The sequence below is a fragment of the Peromyscus californicus genome, unplaced genomic scaffold (genome assembly GCF_007827085.1).
Source record: "Peromyscus californicus insignis strain IS unplaced genomic scaffold, ASM782708v3 Scaffold_18__1_contigs__length_77618521, whole genome shotgun sequence".
Classification (NCBI taxonomy): Eukaryota; Metazoa; Chordata; class Mammalia; order Rodentia; family Cricetidae; genus Peromyscus; species Peromyscus californicus.
In genome coordinates, this window is record NW_026294480.1 from 65,761,116 (window position 1) to 65,768,040 (window position 6,925).

The window sequence follows — 6,925 nt, forward strand, 5'->3', positions numbered from 1 at the left end:
AAACAGACAGGTCAATCAAATATACACGGAATAAATTGAAAACCCAGACAAAAATCCACAAACCTATGAACACTTAAGCTTTAATAAAAAACCAGAAATACACAATGACAGAAAGAAAACATCTCCAATAAATGGTGCTGATCTAACTCAATGTTAGCATGTAAAAGAATGCAAATTGATCCACATATATAAGCCTGCACAAAACTCAACTTCAAGAGAATCAAAAGGCTTCAACATAAAACTAAAACTAGATACACTGAATCTAATAGAAGAGAAAGTAGAGAATAGCCTTGAACACATTAGGACAAGAGACAACTTCCCGACAGAAAAAAAAAAAACTGATTATCACAAGCACTAAGAACAAAAATCAATAAATGGGACCTCATGAAGCTGAGAAGCTTCTCTCAAGTAAAGGACATCATCAATAGGATGAAATGTCAGCCTACAGAATAGTAAAAAATTTTTCACCAACCCCCATCCAACAAAGGTTTAATGTAGTTGGAAGTTTTCCTGTGTCCTGGCCATCCAGTGGTTGGGACAATTCTCTCCCACTCTCATCCCCCAAGTAAACACACAGAGGATTATATTAATTATAACTGCTTGGCCATTAGCTCAGGTTTATTATTGACTAGCTCTTACATTTAAATTAACCCATGATTCTTATCTATGTTTAGCCACATGGCTTGGTACCTTTTCTCAGTTTTGCCTTGTCATCTTGCTTCCTCTGTGTCTGGCAGTTTCTTCTGCAAAACAGGAACCTGAAGGACTGTCTCACCTTGCAAAGTTTAGTGGTCACCTTCCTATGGGTCCTTCATGTCCAATTTATACAACATATTGTCAGTCAGTCAATGCAAGGGCACATTTTTGTCCAGTGGCTAACTTTTGCAACAAAGAAAGCAAACTCCATAATGAGTTTATTCAATGCCCATCATTCTCCTTGAAGTAATTGGTGCTGCCAGAAGCAGACATGTCTCATTGTCCAGAAAAGTCTAAGTTTTTAAAACATTTTAAATGCCATATTCTGTAGGTCTTTGAAGTGTTTGAAGATTAGCTACCTAATTGAAATATATCTATGTATACCTAGAAAACTTAACTAACATGACTATAAGTTTGATTATCACAGATAACTAATAATTAATCTGTATTTCTCAACTATACACTACAATCTTAAATGAGTTGCACAAACAAAATACTTTAAACAAGAGTAGAAGTATACATACAGTATAACAAAATTAACTTTAAATTTGTGCCAATAAACCAAAATCCATAGCAATGTAAAACATTTCAAACAAGTTATTGCTCTTGAAAAGTAGATTAAATAATCTACCTTTTTATCCTATCATATTTATACTGTCCTCTTTTCATTTTTAGAAAGAGATTGTATTTATAATCAACCTGCTTTAAATAAAAATAAACATTCATAAAAAATATCTTGGGAATTTGGGCAAAGCTTCTCATACTACTTCCTATCCTGCTGGATAAGGTTACTGACAATCTAATGGGGATCCTGAGAAAATTAAGAATTATGGTCAAGTGTAGCTAGAGTTTTCCTGCCTGGCCCATAGTCAGGACAAATCTCTCTCACCTGCCAGTCCCACAGCCGCTCAAACTCGACCAAGTAAACACAGAGACTTATATTGGTTACAAACTGTATGGCCGTGGCAGGCTTCTTGCTAACTGTTCTTACAGCTTAAATTAATCCATTTCCATTAATCTGTACCTTGCCACATGGCTCGTGGCTTACCGGCATCTTCACATGCTGTTTGTCATCATGGTGGCTGGCAGTGTCTCTCTGACTCAGCCTTCCACTTCCCAGCTTTATTCTCCTCCTTGTCCCGCCTACACTTCCTGTCTAGCCAATGGCCAATCAGTGTTTTATTTATTGACTAATTAGCAACACATTTGCCATACAGAACATCCCACAGCAGTCAAGTCCTGCCTGGAGTAGTCTGTTTTGCTGTATTCTCTGAGCCAGTTGCCTGGAAGCTGTTTTTGGATCATCTAGGCCATGGTGTCATCTGAAGCCTTTCAGGGGGTCTTGGCTAGTCAAACCATATTAGCCTGGAAGTAATCCATATATTTTCACCTTAAGTGGAAACAAAAACAGAAACTCTTTTCCAAAGCAATGTATCCTTAGACACAAATTTTGAAATCAAGATATCTTTAAACTATACATATTGATTTAACTGAGTAGCTTTTATGATCAAATGTCTTTCTGCTGTTAAAAATTTAAAAGACAACATAATCCAGATTCTCTGTGTAATATCCATCTTTACGTGGCCTATTTTTCATATTACCTTTACTGTCTCTTTAAAGACTATTTTTTAAAACCTATTTCTTTATATAACTGTCTATATTTACTTTCTTCTCTCACCCAAGACTACAGACATTTTTATATACACTGTAAATCATTTAAAGTCTTATCCCATCTGAATCTACTTTGTTGTGAATCTATTGCTTTAAACTGCAGCATGACTAGGACTGAAATGGCAACTTTGGCTGCAGGCTCTGCCTACCTCAACTTCCCAACATGGCAGAACTATGTTTATTACCAGCTATGGGGGAACCATGTTCATTGCTGACTCTGGGAGGCAGTGGGTCTATACGTCCATCTAGCAGCATGTAGCTCAAAACCCTTTTCTTTCTTTCCCTTTTTTTTTGTCTGTACTAGCAAAAGCTATCTACACTGCTTCCAGATGCCACTGTGTACAGTGGCAGGAATCTGCCATGCTGCACTTAATCCCATATGCCATGAACCAGCTATACTGTAGCTCAAGTCCACATACTACAGTGTCTCTGTACTTTGGCATCTCTATTATCTCAATCCACATTAGACATGAAGTAGAAAGCTTTTTTTGGCTCCATTGTGTGTTTAGAAGCCCTTTTTATACTCTTTTATGCCTAGAAGCCCTTTTTACACTCTTTTAGGCCTTATAGAAATTTGAGAGCCCCATGTTGGTATGCCAAATGCAGCAGAATGTTTCTCTATTCTGCCAAGCCTCTGCAATCCTGTGGCCCACTTATATAATAATCACTCAGAAGCTTATATTAATTATTACTGCTCAGCCATTAGCTCAGGCTTATTACTGACTAGCTCTTATACTTAAATTAACCCATAATTCCTTATTTATGTTTAGACATGTGGTACCTTTTCTCAGTTCTGCCTTCTCGTCTTGCTTCTTCTGTGTCAGGATGGTGAATCCTGACTCAACCCTTCCTCTTCCCAGAATTCTGTCACTCTACCTATTGTCTGCTCACTCCACCTATACTTCCTGCCTGGCTACTGGCCAGTTAGTGTTTTAGTGAACCAGTGTATAAAAGCATTATCCTACAGCAGTTTAACATGCAAAATATATTTAAAAAAAAACACAAGAAACTAGACATCAATAAACCAAATAATCCAATTAAAAATGGAGTACAGATCTAAACAGAGAATTCTCAACAGAGAAATCTCAAATGGCTGAAAACACTTAAAAGAAATGTTCAACATCCTTAGCAATTTTGGAAATGCAAATTCAAACTACTTTGAAATTTTATCTTATACCTTTCAGAATGGCTAAAATCAATAACACAGCACAGCCCATGTTGGTGAGAATGTGGAGCAAGGGGAACACTTCTTTTTTGAGGGTGGGAGTACAAATTTATACAACTACTATGGAAATCAATATGATGCTTCCTCCAAAAACTTGTGTTCCCCAAAGTATTTTGCACCCTAATAAACTTATCTGAGGACAGAGAACAGAACAGTCACTAGATACAGAGGCTAGAAAATGGTGGCACTCATGCCTTTAATCCTAGCATTCCAGAGGCAGAAATCTTTCTGGATCTCTGTGAGTTCAAGGTCACATTGGAAACAGCCAGGCATGGTGACTTATGCCTTTAATCCCAGAAAGTGAGCCTTTAATCCCAGGGAGCGATGGCAGAAAGAAGAAAGGTATAAAAAGTGTGAGGACCAGAAACTAGAAGCTTTTGGCTGGTTAAGCATTCAGGCTTTTCAGCAACAGTTCAGCTGAGATTCACTTAGATGAGAACTCAGAAGTTTCCAGTCTGAGGAAACAGGATCAGCTGAGGGACTGGCGAGGTGAGGTAACTGTGGCTTGTTCTGCTTCTCTGATCTTCCAGCATTCACCCCAATAACTGGCCTCAGGTTTGATTTCATTAATAAGATTCTTTAAGATTCATGCTACAAACTCCAGACCCAGATATACTACTCTTGGGCGTATATCCAAAGGATATCCTATCCTACCACAAGGACACTTGCTCAACTATGTTTATAGAAGCTTTATCCATAATAGTCAGAAACTGGAAACAACCTAGATGTCCCTCTGAAGAATGGATAAAGAAAATGATATATATATATATATATACATATATATATGTATATATATATGTATATATATATGTATGTATATATGAGTATATTACTCAGGTGTTAAGAAATATGATGTAATGAAATTTGAATGCAAATAAGTGGAACCAGAAAAAGTCATCCTGAGTAAGGTAGCCCAGTTCTAGGAAAACAAACATAGTGTGTGCTTATTTAAAAGTGGTTATTTGCCCTTAAGTCAATGATAATGATGCTAAACCCACAGCCCCAGAAAGGCTAAGTAACAAGGAGGGTTGTAACGGGGATGCATGCATCTTCCTGAAAAGGAGAAATTAAATAAAACTTGTTAGTAGAGTGGGTACATGTGGCAATGGGAACAAGAGGGATCAGTGTAGGGGAGATGGAGGGAGAGTGTACTGGGAGAGGTGACTGGTTTGGAGGGCATTTGAGTTGGGAGTGTAAAAAAACCTAGTGCAGTAGAAACTCCCAGAATCTACAAGGGAGGCCCTAGCAAGGACTCCTAGTAATGGATGATATGGAGACTAAACTGGCCATCTTCTCTAACTAGGCTACTTCTAGCTGTGAGGCTGGGACACCAACCCAGCTACAAAGCCTTTGACCAACAATCTATCATATATGCAAGATTTGTGCAGTCAATGGAGTTGCAGAACTTGTATAGCCATCCAATGACTAGTGTAATTTGAGGCCCTCACCATTAAAGAAAGCCTATGCTCAGCATCGCCTTGATGACTAGGAACCACAGGATAGATATCCCAGAGACTTAGGATAAAGAAAAAATCAAACAATGATCTCTGATGGTATTCTGTTATACTCATAGATTAGTACCTAGCCCAAATAACATCAGAGAGGCTTACTTCCTCATGAAGCTAATGGGAGCAGATGCAGAGATCCACAGCAAAACATTAGGTGGAGAGAGAGCCCAAATGGAAATCTCCACTGGGTCCTTCCCATTGGAGATTAGGGAAGCCCCCACTGCAGGAAGGAGGAATAGTTATAGGAGCTGGAGGGATCAAGGACACCAGGAGAGCATGACCAACAGAATCAACTAACCAGGAGTCATGAGATTCACAGAGACTGAAGCTGCAATCATAGAGCATTGCATGGCATGTTTTAGATCCTCTGTAGATATGATTATTAGCTTGGTGTTTCGAAGGACTCCTAATAGTGTAAGTTGAGTTGTCCATGACTATTTTGCAGGCTCCTGGGATCCTGTTACTCCTACTATGTTGTCACACTCAGACCTGATATGAGCTTTTTGCCTAGTCATATCTTACCTTTTTATGACATGTTCTGTTGATATCACAGGGAGGCTTGCTTTTTTTCTGAAGGGAATAGGAGAAGCAGTTCTATAGGAGAGGGAAGTGGGAGTAGGGAATGGGAGGAGTGGAGGGAGAGGAAACTGCAATTAGGAAGTATTGTATGAGAGAAGAATTTTAAAAAGACAAAAGCAAACAAATAGTATTAATTTTTAATATAATCATTTGATGACCATTGGTTTATTCTATAGAGATAATTCTTCCTTAGATCAACATGACATTGACAAGTTTTATGTGGAAGTTACCTATTTTGTTTCTTTTATGTTTTAACAGAAAAATTTTTAAGTAGATAAGGCTTGTTTTGATGAGAAGTATTTAGCATTACATTTAACATGCAATAAAAAAAATTGACAGACCATATAATACAAAGATATTTTCCCTGATGTGAAAATTGGCTGATTACTTTGAATTTTGCAGATTTCTTCATTTCTGCAGATCCACAGTTGCTTGGTCAGAGATGCTAGTTGTCAGGTTGTATTTTACAAGTGACTGGTCTCTGAATTCTGGCCACATAGGATTAAGTCTTAGAAAAAAATACAAGAAGAGGTGGGGCTGCACTAAAGAAAGCAGAAGTTTTCATATTCTGAGACTACACAAAACACAGTCTACTTCAGAGTTGGGTTTCATGGTATTGTGACACATAAAATTTGGAATTAACTACAGCGATTATGATTATCTCAGTAACAGGATCAGAACAATGAAGACTATTGTACAGGTTGTATTAACTACTGACTTTATCCCAATAATTCCAACTTGACCTGAATTTAGAAATTATCCTTGCAAAGGTTGAGCTGGCTTTTTTATAATATAAATATCATATGATTTGAGTCCAAGATATCTTATAAGTTATTTTGTATGCCTCGGTGCCTAACATATGGCAGACACTGAATAAACATTTGCCTAATACATTGTTTGAAAGAACTGGATCTGTATTTCTATCTTTCTTTTACAGCGTTAATGAAAAAAATCATTGCTCTCCCACTCCATCCCCCCCAACAGCGCCACCATCCCATTCCCTCATGTTCTCATCCCGCGTCCCATCCCTTATATTCCCCCCTCTCACTCCCAGTTTACTCATGGATATCTCTGTTTCCCCTTCCCAAGGTGATCCATATGTCCCTCTTAGTGTCCTCCTTGTTTCCTAGCTTCTCTGGAGCTGTGCGTTATAGTCTGATTATTCTTTGCTTTATATCTAGTATCCACTTGTGAGTGAGTACATACCATATTTTTCTTTCTGAGTCTGGGTTACCTCACACAGGAT